This window comes from Phasianus colchicus, chromosome 12, assembly GCF_987193195.1.
Source record: "Phasianus colchicus chromosome 12, bPhaCol1.hap1.1, whole genome shotgun sequence".
Taxonomy (NCBI): Eukaryota; Metazoa; Chordata; class Aves; order Galliformes; family Phasianidae; genus Phasianus; species Phasianus colchicus.
The window spans coordinates 17,256,746-17,278,451 of NC_143447.1; the positions used below are offsets into that span (position 1 = coordinate 17,256,746).

At 45.9% G+C, this 21,706-nt stretch overlaps 2 long non-coding RNA genes across 2 annotated transcripts in view; one reads left to right on the top strand and one right to left on the bottom strand.

Annotated features, from left to right (window-relative positions):
• The first annotated feature begins 536 nt into the window (after positions 1–536).
• Positions 537–21,367, top strand: LOC149916298 (uncharacterized). The gene is made up of 3 exons (XR_016470477.1): positions 537–1,224; positions 13,753–13,999; positions 17,233–21,367. It is a non-coding gene; the product is annotated as an uncharacterized LOC149916298 (long non-coding RNA).
• The window catches only part of LOC149916299 (uncharacterized), a 49,838-nt gene continuing 42,124 nt past the window's right edge, over positions 13,993–21,706 (bottom strand). Inside the window, exon 3 of the long non-coding RNA XR_016470476.1 lies at positions 13,993–15,227. This is a non-coding gene — a long non-coding RNA (uncharacterized LOC149916299). The remainder of the gene's footprint in view (positions 15,228–21,706) is intronic.

Sequence of the window (21,706 nt, forward strand, 5' to 3'; positions counted from 1 at the left end):
GAAGCTGCATCTGTTTCCTTCACAGAAATGCAACCTGTAAAACTGATAATCTTGAATTGCTTTGAACTCACACTTTATGATTATTATTATTATTAGAATTATTGTTATTTGGCTTTAATTTGAAAGAAATAATGTGAAGATGACTTGCTTTTAAAGATGCCAGCCATCTCAGTGATGGAAAACAGGTTTTAAAAAGAACAAATTCTGGACCTTTGTGCCCATCACATGGGTCACTGGTAACCAGGGCTATGAAAAAAAAGCCCAACGGAGCCACTCTGAATGGGTGTGCTACCAGATCTAACGAGGGTTCCTGTTGGCAAAGCCCAGTTGCAGGGTTAGTGGCAGTGGAGGTCTGCTGCTGCCCCCAGAGGACTCAACCCCATGGGATTTGCCAACCTAAATAACACACTCCTTTTCAAGAACTGCCTGTAGAATTTGTACGATTGGCTTAAACTATTTTTTGTGACAGCAAAGCTACTAGCTCAAATGAAATTAAGTTGAAATTACACCTTTCTTCAGAATCAGGCAAAAACTTCCATCACGGTTTTATGTAAATAATTGTATATATTATTTAAACACACCAAGATATGAGCTATGAATATTAACATGTGGCATTACAGGCATCTTAAGATTATGACAAAATAAAAATAAAAGTGCAAAGCCAAAGTTTCTTCATTCACTTTTTTGCACATAAAGTTAGTTCAGCCTGCAGTGCATTTTTGCCATGAGCTCTTATGTTTCCTGCAGGCAGCCACGATCAGGGCAAACCCAACGGAGCTCAACAAGAAAGGACATTTCCAGCACTTCCTGCCCCAGAGGTCAGGACTGTCCAGTAAAGATCAGCACAATATTAGAACTTTTGTTTCTTTATTCAAACAGCTGAATCTTTTCCAGCTGGCCCATAGCAGCTCAATAATCATATAGAGTTATATCAGTGGCACTCATTCATTTTTCACAGGCTATAATAAACACAGCAAAAATTAGATGAGGTTCCATCTGAGGTTAAATGTTTCCATGAGATAATAACTTGTTTACAACAAGGAAAAAAAAGTGGTCTATTTTTAAACCTAATTTAGATGCTGTATCCTTATTGTACAACAGACTACAAGAGGATCTTGCTCTCTCCTTCATAGTTCTAAATGCGAATGAAGGTGCTGGGAATGCTGCTGGGCAGAGGATGGAGGAGGGAAATGCCAGGCTTTACTCTGCCCAGTGACTTTCAAGGTAACGGATTTCCCTTCTCTTCCCAAGGCTGGGCCTTTCTGTCCTTGCTATATATTCTGCTTCTGAAAACTGGCTATGGCCCTATGTAAAAGGCACTGCTACTCACTGCAGCCACTCAGGATTTGCAGGACAGCCTTGATGAGTTCCTGCCAGAGCTGAGAGGGCAGTGGGTGGTGTGTTGGGATGTCACTGGCACGGATCAGCATGGTCGGGGGAGTGATAACAGAGCCCAGGATGGGAGGGGTGCAGCTGAGGCTGCCGCCAGGGAACTCCCCACACTGTAGGCAGCATCTGCTGCAGGAGCACTCATAAACCAGCTGCCAGCACCAAATTTTGCAGTTTGTCAGTGGGAACTTCCAAACAAGCTCTTAAAAATATACTCCTTTGATTACAGAAGAGCGTGGGGCAATGGGGAAGTAGAAACTAACTAGCATGTGCAGTGCTGCTATCAAGCTAAAGAAAAGCAACACCAGAGAGTTACCAATGGTTGTGTCTTGTCAGGGTGTGTGAGTCTCAAAGGGGGTTTGAACTGCAACATGCTGGGTGCTGCGCAAACGTACCAGCAAAACACAATGCCTTGCTGTGCTGAACTGCCCAGGCAGATCAAAGGATAAGAGGTAAATGCATTAGTCTTGTTTTGCAGCTTGGAAACTACAGCAGAAGAACACTCGCAGGTGATTTTCCCCAAGGTCCTACTAAAAGTTCAGGGTAAGGGTTGAGCAAATCTCTGGGGCTTTGCTCAGCGCTGTAACAGCACGGTTGCTCTTCCAACTGGGCGCTTGTGGCTGCATTTCTTGGCCTCTCGTTGACTTCAAGAGATTTTCAGGGTGCATAAAGAGGAAAACTTCCATAATTACAGGCAGTGATGTGTTAAAGAGCATTCAAAATGCTTTTCTCTGGTTTCGTATTGAAACAAGAAGGCATGGTTCTGTTTTTCCTAAATCGTGCAGCAACATGAAGTTTGGTTACCACTTATGGTGCTGCACGTTCTGGTTCAGCCTCATGTTTTCTGTGAGCTGCAGTTGCAGTTTCTTTTCAATGAAAAAACAACGAAGAGACTTGCTTTTGTTTCTTGTGAGATGTAGAGAATCATATGGGCTAAAAAGTGCCTTTTGAAAGCTCAGCTTTGCTTGTGGACCAGGCCTTGCTACCCCATCCTGCAGCAGCTGTAATTCATTGTGCCATTAGCACAATGTCACCAGCTGACAGCAAAACAGCTAGCTCTATGAAAATGTTCTGTAAACTATTTTGCAATTTACTAAAAGTGAATCCTATCTTAGCCAAATACAGATGAGGCATCCCTGGGGTGGACAGAAGCAGTCCCACTGGACCACGTGCAGGATGAAGCCACAGCAGTCTTGTTTCTCATTCTTGTTGTAGCATGAGATAAGCTTGAAAATTTAAAGCCCAGGCCTGAAGATGAGGCAGGTGGATGATGATGAGTTTTGAGTTTTGGGTGGGAAGCCGTAGCTCCAGAGGCCCATGGCCTGTTCCTATCACAGTTGGTACAACAGAAACCTCACGTTGTCAGACCCCAAGCATCCAGGAGGAATGGCTTGGCCATGTGGGAAACAGCAAAATCCTTGGTGGCTTCCTCAGCTTACTGGCTTTTCGGTTGGTTAAATGGCATTGGTAACTTCAGTGATTAAGTACATTTGGAATTTGGAGACAAAACAAAATCATGAATGAAGATGATGTTCAATAGTTTTTTTCAAGCCTAAACAGTTTTTAAAAGAGTTACCAGAGTTCTTGAAAATATTTTTAATAATTTGGAACAACTAAATTTAGCTAAACTGCAGATAGGCCTCTCTTTATTACAGCTAGAGTTACTATGGCAACATGCTACAATTATTTATTGCCATGACAATCCACTGTAGATTTTTTAAATGCATTATCTATTTTTGTTTGCATTGTCATTCCCGCCAGGGGAGGGAAGACACCAATTTGGCACTGTGAAATGGCCAACATTGCACTCAGGCAGTCACGGGAGAGAGGCCGGGGGAAATTTTAAAATGAGTGGCAGTGAAAGCCAAGGAATAACCACCCGCAGGACTTTTTTTCTTATTCTACCTAAAATAGATTACTGTTTCTAGCTGACAAGTGAATAGGAACTTGTTCTTTGATAGTCTTCCTCCTGTCTGCTCTTTGATAATCTGCAATACCAGAAGCAAGCTGGATGAATGAAGCTGTGGCACACGTGCTGCTCTTAGCTGTGCTGTGGAGAAGCACTCTGCCAGGCAGCTGAGCTGTAGGAAGGCTGTGGGTGGGACCTGCATCTTTGGCCACGTTCTTCAGAGCAGTGGCACCGCTGCAGTTACGGAATTGCTGGCACTCATGCCTGGTATCTTTGCTACATATAGAGGGCTGGGAAGAACAGAAAAGCCTGCAGATCCCTGACATAATAGAGAGAGAGAAGGATATCTGCTGTTTGCTGCAGCTGCGGTTGTTTTGCTGTGTGCAGTACAGCTTGAAGGGCATTATATTTTTCATGCTCTAAGCCCCAGTTTGTGGCCCCAGCAGAGCAAGATGGACCTGATCCATTTGGGGCTCAGCTCTGGGCAGCCCCAGCTAGTGCAGGAACTGCAGCAGCTGTCCCAAAGAGAGGCTGAAGGGCACGGACGTGCTCGAGGAAGAGATGGTAGACATTGTTCCAACCCATCCAAGTGATGCTCTGCTGGTCTTGTCCGGAGTGATGGTTAAGTAATCCCAAGGAAGTCTTGGAAAAAGCTCCCTTTGTGGCTCTCTGACTAATGAAAAGCCCTTTATATAATCCTGCAATCAATTGCATGGTGCTTCTGGGACGGGTAATTGGGCTACGAATGGGCTCCGTTTACGGGAGATTATGTAATTTACCATTCTGTCATTATCTGCTCCCAAAACTGTGATTATTTCTCCAAGGCTCATGCTCCCAGAGATACCAGTAACGACCAAGACCTACCTCTTTCATCTTGCACCATGAGCAAGATCTTTGTAGTTATGGCAAGTTTGGGCTAAACTTGAGGACAACTGAGGCAGCTTTTGGTGGAAGTTCCCAGATTCCTGGGATACAGCATGCATAGATGTGAAACTTATGGGTGCTCAAGAATCAAATAGGTGTTTGCTGCAGGTGAGGGTGCTGGAGCGATACTCATGTACAAAAGTCAAGAACAGTGCTTCCTACTCCTCCATTGCCAAACACACACACAGCAATGTCCAAGCAGGGGAGAGTTTTGCAGCAGCCCAGCAGTGGTTCGCCCATGGCTTCTTGTCCTTATCAGATGCTGCCCTACATCAGGGCTTTGGTATCTTCATCCTGCCACTTGCTCTCATCTGCAACCAGCAGCCACAGAAAGGTCAGGGCTTCCCTGAGCATCTATCTGGTTTGAAACCTTGAGGATATGGATAGCAGCTTACAGAGAATGGGGTTTCCCCAGTTTTGCAGGCTTGGTGCCAGGATGGGGACACACAGACTTCCCCCTGGTGCCAGTGCACACAGGAACATGCAGACCCTTCTGAGGAACTCTGCAAGTCACTGGGTGCCCCAGGTTGCCCCATGCCTGTACAAAAAACTGTGCCTTATGGATTTTGCAGGATACAAGGAAAACCCATGAGAACTTAGGCTTTTGCAAAAAGCATCACAGTTATGCAGAGTAAAGACAATATTTGTCTCCATCTGTTTGTGAGTTATACAAAGTAAGTGTGGGATTCCAATAAGGAACTGGAAGCACAGGTATATTCAGTGACTTTTCACAGGTGATGCATACACATAGTGTTTTCTTTGGCCAGACTATTTACTGTTGCAAGAAACAAAATTCTGCTGGTAAAATCAGACATGCTCTGTTTGGAAACGTGCTTTCTGAGAATAAAATCTAGCTAAAGTCCTGAGCCAGCCTCTGTAGAGCCCAATGCACCAGCACCAGGGAGGACAGAACCAGTTCGAAGACAGTTCTGTGGAATTACAGGGAACCTGCTGATATTTTTCAAGTATTGAATTATTTCAAGAAACAGCCGGGGTTCTAGCAGCCCCTGCCTCATGGTGGCAGGGTGAGAGAGGAATACTTTGAGATGTTAATTAGTAGGGAAGAGTTTTCTTTCAAACTAACCCCGAAGATCTCCAGTGACAGGTGATTGCAAGAGGCAAAGGAGAGCAATAGAGCATTTCATTTGTAATGCATGTTTTTATTTCACCTTGGAGATCAGCTCATTGATGGATTTGGAATGCAGATAACGAAACTGCACTGCTGCAGGATTCCTGACTGCAGGGTGATTAAGCACAAAGGGAAGCCCCCAGGAAAGCTCCTGGCAGGGGGGGCAGGAAGCTCTGCTTGGCAGAGGCTGTGGGAAGAGGTGGCAGGGGAGAGCCTAGCCTCACCTGCAGCAGGCTGCGAGCAGCTCAGGGTGAGCAAGAGAAGGTCAAAATGGCAGAGGGAGGATGAAGCAGTTATGGGTAAGATGAAATGCATGAGCTGGGAGGTGGGGAACATTTGAGCCCTCATGCTCCTTTCTGTTATGTTCTGTGTTCAGGTCTCCCTGGCAAGGCCCATTTGTCCAGAATCACCATCCAGCCAGGAGCAGTTTCTAGTCCTCCACCTCTGTTTCCCAACTATTTCCTCTAGCTGGCAGCTGTGCCAGGGCTGACTTCACTGGTGTCAGCAGAGGAACCACAGACAGCATCAAAAATAAAGCCAAATGCTTCTGCCTGAACACTGCCTGCTAATTTCACTTAAACACAAAATGTGGCTAGTAATATATGCCATAGATATGACTGACTTCAATGGCTGCTTTTTGGCTTGGTGGCACGGAACCTTTAAAGGCACTTTTTGATACCGGAATGCAAAGTGCTGTGAAAATGTAGCATTCCCTTGTGCAGCGGTCTGTCTGTCAATCCCACTGCAGCTTGCTTATTTTCTGTGGTTAAGGAGAACCGCAGTTACAGCACTCCTGCATGTTTAACACTGTTTCCCTCTTGACTTTACTTTCCATTCTTCTTAAGGGCTGCATTTCAGCTCTGATTTCCATCCCCTTGGACTGAGGATGCTGCAGAAGCGCAGCACTGGAGCTGCTCAGCGCACTTCAGCCACACCAAACTGCCATAGGCAAGCACAGTGATGGGGAATGGGAGGCACTTCTGTGCAACCGTGTAGTGCTTAGGTTTTATAGAGACAGATTTTCTTCATTTATGCTGATATGAAAGCTATTCATGTCTACTATAAACAGATATGGCAACAGGGAAAGAGGGGGAGAAAGGAGGGATAAGAGTGCAATCTACAGAACCAAATGTAAGGGCTGTAATTAATCAGGTAATTGCAGTATTTGCATGGAGTGTCTGTAAATATTACTCCTGTTCCTAAGTGTAGTACTTTGGACCATATATCTTATCACGGAACCAACTGTCAAATAGAAAACACATGCACTTGACTGGAATATAATGAATATTAGGTCAGCCAAAATGCAAACTGAATTAATTCGTAGTTGTGTACCAAGTGATGCTGGTGAGATAATTTAATGAAACCCTTCAAATAAATACCCACTGGGGGAACAATGCAGGAGAGCAAATGGCATGTGCACTGCAGGATCATGAGGGTTTCATGCGATTGCAGAAGGAGTCACCCAAGATCAAGCAGGAGAGGGGAGGGTTGGGGAGTGAGCGGCCCCTCACTGCAAGAAAGACATTGAGGCCCTGGAACGTGTTCAGAGGAGGGCAACAAAACTTGTGAGGGGTCTGGAACACAGGCCATATGCGGAAAGGCTGAAGGAGCTGGGAATGTTCAGCCTGGAGAAGAGAAGGCTCAGGGGAAACCTCATCGCACTCTACAACTTCCTGAAGGGAGGTTGTAGTGAGCTGGGGGTTGGCCTCTTCTCTTGTGTCATTAGTGATAGGACCAGAGGGAATGGTTTCAAGCTACGGCAGGGGAGATACAAGCTGGACATTAGGAAGTATTACTTTTCAGAAAGGGTGGTCAGGCACTGGAATGGATTGCCCAGGGAGGTGGTGGAGTCACCGACCCTGGGGGTGTTCAAGGAAAGATTGGATGTGGTGTTGAGGGACATGGTTTAGTGGGAGCTATTGGTAATAGGTGAACGGTTGGACTGGATGATCTTTTAGGTCTTTTCCAACCTTGGTGATTCTATGATTCTATGATTCTATGATTTTGCAGAGCACAGGGAAGTGCAAGGGCTGAGCAGGACCCGGCGGTGCTTTAGATAGGGCCAGGGCTGCTTCGGGAGCCTGCAGCTGCTCCAAGGACCTTGGTTGGGTCACCTGAACCTCAGTTTCAATTTGGGTGTCATAAATACAGAAGCAAGTGATTTAAAGCAAGAGAGAGCACACAAGATGACTACGGAACAATTTGTGCCCTTCTGGTAGAGTCAAGAGGAAAGCTCTCTCTACGAGTTGTGCACACATCTTATCTCATGCTCAGCACCAGCAGCCCTATGGTTTGGGTGGCAAAAGAGGAATTCCCTGACTGCCAGAGTTTCCATGCCATGTTCCTGGGGAGCCCTGCAGCCACCACAGGGAGCTGACGTAGTGGGTGCCCTTGGAGCAGGATTATGGGACACACACCAAACTTACTGGGGGTATATCCACTTGCCCACATGACAGGTCATACAGCTGCCTGCTAAGCCTACAGCAGCTATTCACACACAGCAATGTCAGATGCTCTTTATTGGGTTCGGCATTAGTCATTTCAGAGCGTAACACAGGAGGACAACTGTTGAGGGCTAATAAAGTAACAGCTACAGCGATAATGAGTAACAGTAGCTGCGAGTCATGTTTGGGGTGTTTGACGTCAGGCCAAATCCAGGCAGAGCACACTAAGACAAACATGACTCGGAAAGCTTAGACAGGGTCACAGTGGGACAGATGGACCTGGGCTGCTGTCAGGAACCAATGTGTGTCCTACCAGTTACCTCTGCTCCTCCAGGATGTGGAGGACGCTTGTGCAAACCAGTGCTGGGGGATACAAAAGATAGAGCACAAATAGATAAGACATAAGGAACTGAGGGTCTTCCTTGGCATGAATCCACTCACCAAAGTTGTCACTGCCCATATACCACCACCTCCTGGCTCTGCTGCATTTCAGCTGATGGCTGTGGTCCTCCCTGACAGCCATAGCCTCCACATCTACCCCACTTGGCATACTGCATTTGTTGGGTAAGCGCTGAGGCTTTGTTCCCAGGGTGGCCCTGGATGTGGGCTGTGAGCTCTCCCTTCCCCGCAGTGAGCCAGGTGCTGCCCAGCAAGGTGCCAGGGAGCTTCTCTCCTGCCAGCTGTCTCCTCTGGATCTGGCGTTAATACTGCCATGACTTGAAGACTTCAAGGAGGAAGGAAGAACAAATGGCTGTGGGGGCTGGGAGGGGAGAATGCTTTGAAGGGCTCTCCTAAAAGTGCCCGGGAGGCAGAGAGAAGCACCTCTGTGGAGGAGCCTGCCTGTGCCAGTCCAGGCAGAGCCTCCCATGACATCAGCTTGTAACCAGCTTCACAACAAGGCTCTGGGGAAGACCCTGCAGCATACAGCAATAGCATTCTGCAAACCTGGTGCTGCCTGGCCCCAGTGAAGCCCTCAAAACTTCTGTGCCTGGAGCCCCTGGCACTTGTGTTCAAGGCAGTCATCACAATGACTACAAAGTGGCATCGAATTAACCTGCCTCTGAGCACCTGTTTGTAAACCTGACTGCACTGATAGTGTTCTGGGGTGGAATTGATGTTCCACACCGAAATCCCCATCTGACTGCCTGCTGTGGCCCAGCCATGCACAAGGGCTGCAGGAAAGGGCAGCTGGCTTCTGCACCAGCTGAGTCTGGCACGAGCAGGGACCTGCAAACCCATGGGAGCCTGGGACAGGTGTTTGGCTGCTTCTGCCTGTGGAAGCATTGCTCAGTGTGGGAGGGTGCTGGAGACTCTGTAATTGTAGCCTGCAAATGTAAATCCTGCAGTCTGCAGGAGTTCTGGGATATTTCATGCACTGTAATCTCAGCAACACCTTTGTGACAGCATGAAGACTCAGAGGTTTTTGCTTCACTGCAGCGAGGTGCAAGCTTTTGTTCATTAACCCTCACACCACTGACAATTCCTCATTGCCTGCTTTAATTGATGTGGAAAATGGCAGAAAATAAAGAGATAAAGGTGAAGGGAAACTCCCAGAGTCACCGTCCGTTCAGTAACTGCTTGGCTCATGGGTGATCTCAGCTGTTCTTGAGTCCCCAATTTGGCTTGTTTCTGCCTCTGAGGAGAGGAGTCAGCAAGGTGAGAAGTTCAGGACTCGCTTACAATTTTCTTCACCTGAATCTCTCCCTCCTTTATACTCTGAGACAGTTTCCATCATTTAAAAACAAACAAACAAACAAATAAACTTATTTTCCTCACTTTTTTTCTGAAGTATTCCCTCTAATTTAGCTCCCAGGCTGGGGGACATCAGCTGGCAGCAGGAGCCTTGGCTCTCTGGATCCTGGTTTGCCTACTGCTGGGGAGGCCAGCAGGGCTCCCTGTTTGGCTGCTGATATATGTAAAGCACTCAGCAGGGTTAACAATTTTTAAGCAGCAAGTATTAGTTATACACATGGTTAGCACTGCCTATTATCTTAGCTTATTTATTTAATAACTCTATCTGTATTCTCTGCTTCAGAGGCAACACTGTCTCATTTGTGCCTGCAGCCTCAGCAGCAGTTTGGCTTACCCCAGTGACACTTCACCTGCTCTCTCTACTGATGCCACTATTCCCCCTGATGCTCATGTTTTCATGCATCAGGTTTATACAAGTAAACTGAGGATGAGGTACCCTGGGCATGTTGCCCTCATCTGTTGAGTGCTGTGCATTTGAGTAGGAGTAGTTCAGGGCCAAAGGCTTGCAGCCCTGCCAAACCTCTCGGTGCAGCTAATTTCTTGGCTGAATTACTCCTTTAGATACCTGGGTTTCCTAGCTCAGCCTGCCATACACGGAGGCTCCAATGTACCAGAAGTCCATCATTCGCCCTCTTATCATAACTCATGCAGCCAGCAGACTGTTTCCTCTGGAATAATAAATATGCTTTCAAGCAGAGGTTAAAGTAGGGCCAGGGAGCGCTGGGAGCACTGGGCAGGTGGGGACTTGCTCGTGTCAATGCTAGCGATGCTCCTGATGCTCTCCCTTAGCAGGGAGCTCCTTCTGCTTTGCTGTCCCAGGCCTCAGACAGGGATGTGGGAGCAGTTCTCAGCCCCTCCTGGGCTCAAGGGGTATGGAATGAGACAAGATGGGAGCTGTGCTCAATAGCTCTCCTCTGACTCTTAAGGAAACCAAAGAGAGGAATCGCACCTAAAGCAGATCATCGCACAAAGCTTTGCCTTAAGCATTTTGCTCTCCCTGTCCACTCAGGATAGGGAGAAGGGAGTAAGGAACATTTCTCATTCCAAAACTGCTTGTAATTTTGTTTTTTATATTCTTAAATGCTACTGGAAAATGTTTGTGACTAAGATCCATAAGTGACAGGCAATAATTCACACACTGCACTGGAGCATCAGCTTTCCATCCAGCTGTGGGTTTTCCAAAGCTTGAAGAAATATGTTGTCACATCTCTGCTCCTCTGTCAAAAGCAATGGTGAAGTCCAAGAATTACTGTGGGGAGAGAGGAAAGCTGGCAGGTGGACAGACTGCTATGCATGACCATAGAAACAAGAAACAGCCTGCAACAGACTGATTAATACACTATGTGAGCAATGGTGAGTTCTGCCTTTGTGTGTGGACATACACACGTATGTATCCTCCTGTGCAGCTCTGTAATATGCTGAAAGATGCAAAAATGGCATCTGAGCTTGAAATTCCCCAGGCATGAGCACTCCAGACTAGTCAGTCGTAAGAAGTCACAGGGGTGTTTGGAAGTGGTAAGAGGCTGTTCAGGGTAGCATGATATGCTCAAGAATCCAGCAAGGTCATGTCAAAGATAAATAGATTCTTTTTCCCCATCATAGCTGGCTTCAGCTTTCTTTGCATCTGTAGATAAGAACAGCAGGGCTGAGCCTCCTGCCCGGGGATAACTCCATTGACACAAGCTTTGGGACTCACGCAAGTGAGGGCAGGGTTAATCTTCTGGCTTTGAAGTATCCTTGTCCCAACAGATTTATCACTGGGGCCAAAGCAAGGCCTTGAAAGAAAGGAAGCTGTTCTGTTTTGCAGCCTTTTCCTCCACAAGAGTGTGTGCAGTTGTCCTTTTATTATTGTTTTAGCTCCAGTGATTACACATGTGGGGCCCTCTCTGCTTTGAGGTCTTTTTGCTTTTGGTATATCAGGGCTGTTAACAATAGGATTATTTAGAAACAGAAATGACTTGTTAAGGGGGTTTAGCTGGTTGTGGACTTGGTGTCAGGTTTTACCATGCGGGCCTTAATTAGTCATTGCATAACAACTGACAAGTGGGAGGCAAAGAGTTAAGAATGAACGCCAGAGAAAGGGAAGATACGTATCATTAAATAAAAATGTGACCACCCATGATTACAAGTGCTGTAGTCCTCCTTTTAACAAGCACACACCGTACTTTCATTAACCCAGGCCTGCCTGAATAGCAGCCTGTCCTGCCGAGCGGGCAGTGATTTTGTAAAAGCCGTCCCTAATGACAAAGACAGGCCACCTACCATGAACTTTCCTCTATGACTTTATTCTTCAGTAGTGCTCAAGTGTAAATAAACTTGTTTACTCCCATCAGGATGGTAATGATAATGAAGCCTTATTTGTTTCACCACAATGACAAAGTAATTTGTGCGTAGCCAAACTGGAGAAGCCAAGGGAGAAATTGTAGTTCTGCTGTGCCAGTCCCATAGGCAGAGCTGCTGCAGTCAGGGCTCTCTGCCACTCCTCGTCCTGTGTGGCAGGGTCAGTGAGGGAGAGTTCTGCATTGGGCTGCTGCAGCACCCCGAGATTTGTTGTGCAGGAAACAGCAAAGAAACAGCAGTGACCATCAGGAGTGACATGGGGAGCCAGGCAAGCCTATCTGGCAGGGAGCGAGTGACTGGGTGAGCTGGTCGGCCCTGTGAGTCACTAGGAAATGTACAGAATGTTTGATGAGTTTTTTTCCATTCGGGTTGGTATCTCTGAACCATGAATGAATCACACAGTGGGAGGATATGAAGAAGGGGCAAGGGAGCAGGGTGGCAGAGAGCATGGTGCATGCTGCAGAGAGGACATGGGGAGTGAGCAGGGGCTGGGTGTCACAAGGTAGGGGAGGATGCCTTGGGGGCACCCACTAGGCTCAGGCTCACCTCAAGCTGGTGTTACAGTGAGCAGTGACTCGCACCCCACCAGCTCTGCCTGGCCTGGGGCTTGGGCAGACTTTCAGGCAAGGATCTGACTGGGATAGAAATCGATCCTCTCATTTCTTGTTATGGTGGTTTTCAGCTGATCACACCAAACTGGTGAAAGCATGCCTGGGACACAACTTCTTTTAAATGCTAAAATAAGCAGTTTAAACCTGGCTCTTGTAATTGTTGGGAATAAGAGCAGAGATGGGGAGATGTGATCCTCACTCACTGTATCCCTAATGAGGCAGGCAGTGAAAGTTTAGCTATTTCTTATTGTTTGTAACTTCCTAGATAACCATGATTAATTAAAAAGAAAAGAAAAGCATTATTAAAACAACAACATCATACACACACATACACACACAAAGCAGAATTGAAGAAGGGAAGGAAAAATGCAGCCCAGATACAATGCCTGTTGGCAGGCTCTTCAGGAAACCTCGCCAGCAGCTGCAGTCTCCTCTTTACAACACGGGAGGCCACTGCGGCAGAAAGCTGGGGAGGATTTTGCAGGGGAACCACCCGACAGGGCTCCCACACACTGAAGTGGAGCACTGAAGTGGAGCAGTGAGAGATGGGGACACCAAAGCTCAGTGCACAGCTGCATATTTACCCAGAGCTCTGCAGTGATCCCCAGGGACAAATGGTTTAGCAAGTATCTGGGTGAGATTGCGGACCACCAGGTACCTGAAAGGTGATGAGTCACTGGGCAGGGAATAGAAATGTCAGACCCTTTGGGCTGTAGCATGTTATTTTCTGAATTACAAACATGTGTGGGATAAAATTGGCCACAGCAATGGGGTGCAGCCTGCTCCAAGCTACACCAAAGCTCTGTATGCACACCACTGACATCAGGAGCAGAAAATAACCTAAAAGCCCCTGGCTCAGGTGGATGTAGATCCCTGAGGTAGCTGAACATTTTAGTAGCATCAGGATCTTCAAACAGGCCATGGTTAAGGGGAGGCAGCCGAGCACATGCAGCCTTGCTGACACCTGTCAGCTGCATGGATTGGCTTCAGTGGTGCAAAGGTGGCTGCCCTCACAGGGAAATCAGTACAGGTGGAAGAGAGTGTAACTATGCAGAGCATGGCAGACTGTGTGTGGCAGACATGCCATGTGCTGGGGACTTTGGGGCTGGAGGACCCTCACATCCGTGATGGTAGCAATTACTCTTGCTGTGACAGGTGCCACAAGCTCTCATCTGCTCCATCTCACAGTCTGTGATGTTCAGTGATGGTATGCATCAGAGCACCATAGAGCTGTGGTGCTATCTTCTTTTGCAGTCTCCCTCCATTTTACTCCTGAAGATCAGAGTATTGAGCTTTCTAGAATGTAGTCCCCATCTGCCTGCCCTCGCAGAAGTTTTGATTAGCCTGCCAGCCGGTGTCGAGGTGACTTTCTGCAGAACAGAAGAGCTCTCCAGGAGGCCGTCACTGACAAGACGCCCGCGCTCCTCATTCTGGCTTTCACCAAGCACAGCAAGCAAGCACAGCAGTGACTCCAGGCCAAAACAGAAACAGTTAATCTGAGGTAATAACACTTTGCTTCTCTATAGCACCTTCTTCAAGGACCTCAAAGTGCTTTTCAAACATTAATGAATTAAAGCTTTGCAGAACTCCTAATGGAAGTGAAAAGAGAGGCAAAATACAGTACAGCAGTGCTACACAAGCTCAAAAACTCTCCAAATTGTTTCCATGGGGACTGAAGCACAGCCCTTTTAGCTAACAGCTGCGTAGAACAGCCCACCCCTCCAAAATGCTGCAGGAACGCACTGTTTGCTTGATGGGAAATGAGAACAGGGGAGAGAGTGAAGAAGTCCAGTTAAGAAAAGACCTTTATGCTAAGGAGTATATTTGCACAGCTCTATCTTTCTGTTCAGAAATGCCTAAAAAAACAAATTACTGGATCCTCCTGAGCAAGCACCTGACTCCTTTGAAAAATGATGGTTTGCATGAAGCTTCCAGATCTTTAAGAAGAAAGTCCGGGCGAGGCTGTGGAGCTGTGCATGCAGCTTAGCTTTAAAACCTTCCTTATGCTGCCAAACACACAGCTCTGCTTGAACACAAAGCAGCCTAGCATCCCTAATGACCTGGTTTTCTTAGCTCATCTGAGCCAGCACAGCATCACGCCCTTCCCCACACCACCTCTGCTCTTGCTCATAAACAACACCATCACCTGTAAAACATCTGGCACTACCTCACATGCTTCTGCGAGGACTTTCATCCCATTTCATCCTTTTGACATTGTCTAGCAAGGAAATCCTGTTGGGAGCCCGGAGACAGGGAAATACAGGAATAAAATTCCCTGCACACCTTTGTTGCATGACTGAAGATGTAGATGTACTCAGACTGTGGGAGCAATGACATCTACACCCCAAAGGCTTATCTTTGTGACTCTTTCATTACCAGAGCTCTATTTAGAGCCAACTGCTCTGTATGCACTCACCTCAGCTGTGAGCAGGGCTGAGTTCTGGGTTTCCAGTTCTGTACTCCTTATCCTCAGCACCACAAGTTTCATCTACAAATCTCACACTGGTCTCCAGGGTAGAAGTACCTTAGGAGCTCTGATATTACAAAAGATCCCAGAGCAGAAATCCAGCGGTTGCAATGTTGTTTCTTAATGTAGATGACTCCTAACATTGTTTCAAAGGTGCTGATAAATGTGAGGTGGGGAACAGGAGATTCTGCTTTCTGTGTCAGTGTCAGTATTGGAGAAGACAAGCAGCGAAAAAAAGAGGGTTGGACTGAGATTCTGACACCTGCAAAGACAAAATAATTGCTTGTGTTAATTCCTCTGACCAGTGAGAAATCATCATCCTAATGTGGCTAAATGTTAGTTCCTAGTTCATGTTTGTTTCATGCACTGAATCATAATAATATCCAAAATGGCAGATACAACCTGCTTCATGGACAGTACTGGCATTCCAGTACCAAACTAGAGCTAAATCTGATGAGCACCAGTGAGTGAAAAGGCCAGATACGTTGTTTAGAAATGGGTGTAACACGCATCATAAGCACAGAGATCAATAAAAACTGCACAGTGTAATTTAATTGTGGGGCTCTATGATAGATCACTGAATTATTTGTATTTTGGAATTGATTGACATAATGTCCATCTCAAAGATGTTTCTGGTGTTAACTCTCAAAGCTTAGAGCAGCATGAATGGCTCAGATGCTGAATTTACAAAAATGACACTTTTCAAGGCTTTTTAAGCTTGTGCTTAAATACTATCAGAGGTAATATATCTACATGAGCAGATTTATTCTTTCTGCCCACATCAGCCTGTACAAATGCCTAGTTGACAGACAAGGAGAAGAGAGTAACACTTCTGAGGTTTCTCTGAATACTTCAAGCCTGACCAAACTTCAAGTGCAAACGCTCTCACCAGTTTCCTTTAGGAGTTCTTGCAAACAACCAATTTCACTGCTTTTAAAAGCCATGATCAACATCTGCTCAGGTGTGTTTTCCAGAATCTAAAATATCACAGAGACATTGTTGCCTTTCAGGGGCCCAAAGAGTGTCAGCTTTCAAGGCCCAGAGGGTACTACCAGTGATTGCTGTGGTCCCATATGATTCCAGGAGTGAATGTCCAGCCCAGGTGTTAACAAGAGGGGTAGGCCAAGGCAGTGGAAGACCATGAATGTGAGGCCAAGAGAACTGGAGTCCAGAAGAACTGATAGCCTTTATGGGCCACTCAGCATTGTTCTCCTTGAGCAGGAGGAGCAATCTCCTGGTAAAAAGCTAAATGAAAACGTCTGGCAACACCCTGTGATAACCACATGAAAGCCTAGCTCCTGTGAGGGGCCTTTGTCAGGGAACTGCAAGCAGAGCTTGAAATGTCGCGTGTTGCAGCAAAGCCATCCAGGGCATGCCCTCACTCTGCTCTGGGCTGCTCTGGGGGAAAGCAGGATATTTAAGTAGGTGTTTATACACTAAAGTGTTCTTTCATGCTTGGGAACTGTGACTGTAGCCTCCGCATCAAAGATAACTTCATAATAGCCTTTTAGTGGAAATAGCTGTTATTTACAAGCTGAGCTGAGGTGTAAAATAAAAGCAGGGGATGTTATTCATAATGCACTAGAAAAATTGCTTCCATATAAGACTTTTATTTTTTTTTACTTCTGAAAGTAGCAATTTCAGGTAGAAATCATGGAGAAAATCTTGGATCCATTGAAGTCAGCACAAGTAATTTCCTTACTAGTGTTATGAAGAACATTTTAGCTTATGAAAGACCAGCAGATTTTTTGATCTAATTTCTTTTTCATCATTATTTTTATTTCATTATGTTCTGTACATTTCAGCTGGGCAGTGCAAGCAGATTGGGGTCTTCTCTGTTCCCAATTACTTTGACTGTACCATTCCTATGTCTGAGAACAGTGAAGACAAGCACACTTTCTTACAATTTCTTAAAAAATAACCAACAAATAAAAGAACTACCAGATCCAAGCTGCTCTTATCCTTGACCCAAAACTAGTGATATTTCTTTCCAAATCCTCCCCTCTTCTTTTCTAAAGTGACCAAAACTTGAGCAATAAATTATCTCATGTTGTTCCTTCAGTGCACTGAAATGCTGACATTTAGAAGGAAACCACTTTGTATTTTAAGTAAGTCACAAACTATATACTGGATATTTGGTTAACCAGGGTCTTTTATTTCCATTCCTGAGTATTGAAAAGCATTAGCGAACTAAAACAGAAGGATAACAGAAGCTGTGATGCTCATTCTTCTCACACATACTTCCTTACTTTTTTTTTTTTCTGCAGACTATCAAAATGGAGGTACAAAAATAGAATCACAGTTCCAATGATAGACTGGATTCTTATTCTTCTGAGACATTTCCATAGAGGAATTCTACAAAGTCTATAGTACAGCTCAGCTAAATTCTACACAAGTGTAACATGAACTCCCTGGTTAATGCACGTGTCACTGCTCAGCTCTTCTCTGCCTGCCACCCTCTCATCATCACTGTAAGATTTGTGCCTGCTAAGATCCATATTCAGACTGCAGAGAGGTATGATCATTCCCATAACATAGATCTGACATTCATCTTGTTTATTTTCTGCACTGAAGTATTGCACTGCATTTTTAGAGTACCTGTGATGTCCTGAAAAGGGCCTGGGACATGAAGAGTCTGTTGGTATCACTTGATCTGCCTCATAAGAAAGTTCTAGGTCTTAATTAGTTAATTAATATCTAGAGAGTTCTTTAGGTTTTTGGGCAGCATGCCCCATGGAAATCATTCTACAGCAATGGAGAATCCTCTGACCACACAGCTTGCAGCTCCCAGTGAGCTTCAGAAGTTAGGGGAACATTACACACTTGCTAAAATTTGTGTTTTTACTCCAAAGCTCCACAGCTCCACTCCACCCTGTGCTGTCCACAGAGAAGTATAAATACAGTGGACACAGTTAGTGCAACAGCTTCAGTTTTGTGATATTAACAGCATAAGCAACTTCCCTCTCTTCTTGCATTCAAGTACAAAAGCAGAGATATTGTATTAGAAAAAAAAGATTCTGTTTTAAGTTAGCATAGGAATGAAAACAGAAGATTTGTAATGTTTATCCATTACCAAGTCGATACCTCGTATGTCCAACCATATGCCATGTAACAAGCTTTTTCTGAAGCATCTAAGCACTACATTTTTATAAATTTGCATAACACTGCAGCCAGACCCTGAAGATAAGGAAACAAGGAAATACTAAAATGTATTTTGTTTGGTTGGAGAGTGCAACCTGTCTGACAAGTGAGCAAAAGTTACATAACGGCCCAGGAGTAAAGTTCTTCTGAGTAAAACACACCATCTAGAGGTGAACACCACGTCTGCAAGTACTGCTCAGAAAACTGCACTGACTGAAGCAATTAAACCGCTCGTAGAAAAAGAAGAATACTCATTTCCGTGCAGGCAACAAAATCAGAACATTGTGCTTTTGGTCCTTGAAGTAAATATTTGTGAAGCTTTTTCTAAAAAACGTACTTCTGTATCAAGTCAAATGCGGCTCCTGTTCTCACAGACCTTTTGAAAATAAAACCCCGTTACTGCACATGCTTGCTCCAGAGGTCACAACAGGAAGGTACTTGCTCTCAGGGGCTGCAGCATGTATGAAGAGCAAAAATACCTCTGCAGATAAGCTCCTGCTTTCAGTTTATGGAAGAAATCCATACACTGTGAAACTCCTTTTGAAGCCAGGGGAAGACAGTGTTGCTGCTGCAATGGAGTGCCAAAAAATGTTCCTAGTCTGGAAGCAGAGAGAGGATCCTCAAGCCCATGGAGAAACATCACCTCCCCTGGTGACATTTTAGCCAGTTTTTCAGGGTTTCCAAGCTTGGTGGGCCTGGTAAAAGGGATGTAGAGAACCCAAGTGCTTCTCTAGTAGTGTGGAATTACCTGATAATCATTAAAGCGGTTAATTGTCAGTGATTTCTTTATTATCACTATCATAAAAGCAGGGTAGCCAGGAAAGTCAGAAGATGGGGAACACTGTACTTCACATTCTTTCCCTACCTGCTTCAGAGGAATATTCCTCCATTGATCTAGTTGCAGAAATCATCTGTAAACAAACGTGTTTTGAAGTTTCCATACAAATAGGAATCACAACATCTTATGCACAACATCTCAACATCTAATTAACCATATGTTTTCTTTGTGTCTATCTCAGGAATGTCAAAATCAGAACATTTCCCCAGTGACAGCTTCATCCTTTAAACTTCACAGATGAGAAATAACATTAAAAAAAACCATAACAATCTGTGCTAAAACAGGAGCAAGTGTTACTAGGGTGACACTTTGTAATTTGTAGGATGCTGATAATGAACCTTTGAAAAGCACGAGAACTTCACTAAAGCTCAAGAGACCACAGAGACCCAGTTTGCCTCTGCTGTCACCAAAATAGCAGTGAAGATGGTGAATTCCTTCTGCCCTTTTCCTCCCCAGATCTTTGCTACTATTAACTGTTCTACTTTCTAGAGGCAGAACATTTCCCATAGCACCAGGGATTTACCTGGGGAGGAGGGAGGCTCTGGTCCATAGCTTGCCTCAGATGTGTCAAAGATCTGCTGCTGAGAAAGTGATCTCTTCTGTCAGGCTCTTCTGCAGCCATCTTCAGTCACTGCAAAGTTGTGACACCACCTTACCTCTTCCTATAAGGACAGACAAACTATTGTGGCAGCAGAAGCCTCAGGGTTTTATTCATTTGACATTGGTAGAAGACATCTGGTTTCTTTCCCTTCCCCTTCTTCTGCAAATGTAAATGTCTTCATTAAAGTCTTCAGGGAGAATGATGCCAAGGATGGGTTTGCATTTTAGCTGTCTGCATACCTGGAGATATCAGGAGGTTCTCAAGGAGCTTCAGAGTCTTTGAATCCAGCTCAGAAAACTTTGAGTTCTGCTTTAGAAAGAGCCTAAGCTTTGCCCATGTCAGTCATTCCCTGTGCCAAACTGCCCATTTGCTAACAGTCTTGTAGTCTGGGCCCAGGAATAAGCTATGGGCTTCTCAGCCGACATCAACACACACAACAAGGTTCATGGAGAAGTTGATTCCCTAGCACGGAAAGCTATTCAGCATCTAGAAAGAGGTTACAGTGAGTTGGGTTTTTTTTGTTTGTTTGTTTGTTTTTCAAGACAGATGAAAGTAGAGGTGCAGCAACTGCTGGGTTTTCTACAATGCCATCAAAAAAATTATGTTTACAGTTGAAGCAAAAAGAAAACAGCCAACTAACCAAGCCAAACAAGCCAACCAACCAACCAGACAGATTGTTAGCAAGGAAGAACAATAAACTGCTGGTAAGTTATTTGGCAGAACATCTACAGTAAGCTTCAGAAAGCTTGCTTAAACCAGCTGTCCTGGTCCTGTCAGAGCAACACATTGCTGTGGGCAGAGCGCTGGTTGCCAGCGTTCTTTATTCAGGAGTTTTAGGATAACAGTGACATCAGAGGCAGAAACAGCCTGTAAACCACAGGAGCTTACCTCCTCTTGGAAGCATAGTGGTTTCCCTCATAAAAGAACAGCAAGTGTTAAAATGTCACTGAGGGACTTGATTTTGACCACAAGGCCAAGAAAAAAGCAAGTGTCTTTAGTAAATCAGCTTCACAGTGACCTCTGACAGAGCAAATCTGCCAAGGCTAAATTGGCTCACTTTTAGGCCAAAGCCAATGATTTATCTGTGCTGGTTGGGCTTAAATCCTGTAGGCTTTATTGAGATTAAAAGGAAAGGTTCTCCGTGGAGAGCAAAGCAGCAGCCAAAATCTAGCCTTTTGGCAGAAGGGAGATGTGGTGCTGGGCTGGGAAGGTTCAGGAGGGGTGTGACAGTGTAGAGATGGGTGTGCAGTGCTGTCAATGAAGTATGGCTGTGCCCTGATCCCCAGCTCTGCAGGGCTTGTGCCAAACTCCACCTGCTTCCCAGCATGAGCTTGGGTTGGGCACTGTCCTGAGGAGTAAATGCAGAGGTGGGAGCTGTGCTGAGCTGGCTGCCTGATGCAAAGCTGCAAACCTCTGCAAATCTCCCAGTGCTGCAGCACTGGCTGAAGCTTAAATGTGTGTAAGAGAGAGAGAGGGAAGATAAAGAGAGGATGCCTGGGGAGATGAAAAAGCTTGGAATGAGTCACCCCTCATCTTTTTCTCTAATTTGGTGGGTAGCATGGAGGGTGATGCTTTTCTGTGTCCTTGCTGAACCGCTCATGCAAAGTCAGATTGGTGCAGTCAATGAAAGGACTTCTCTGCATCCAGCCCATATATGGTGCAAAACAAGGCAGAGAATTGGGCACAGGGACGCTCTGGCTGCAGGCGCTTCTGCCCAACATTAAGCCTAGGAAACTGAGTGCCTTTCTGTTGCTCGAAGATTTTATGAGTCGTGGTACAAGCTCAAAACTGGAGGGATTTCAGTAGCTTCCTCAGCTTATGAGTGCCGTTCTGAAATGGCTTTTGGCTCCTGACATCTACTTAGGCCCAGCCACAGTACGGTCACCGGTGGATCACAAACTCTCCTGTACAAAACCCTCACGGGAAACAGAGTTAGGGCGGCGCAGAGATGGTAAAGCAGGCTGAGCCTCAGCCAACGCGGCCCCACGCCGAGGGAAGCTTGTCCCGGAGGGGCTGTATCCCCTCCTGGGAGGCCGGCGCAGGGCAGCGGCGCTTCTGGCAGCTCCCGCGGAGCGCCCCGGCTCGCAGCGTGGCGGGCAGCGGCCGGCAGGGGACGCCGCAGGGCAGCAGCGCGGAGGCGGGCGGCGGCGAGCGGGCGGCG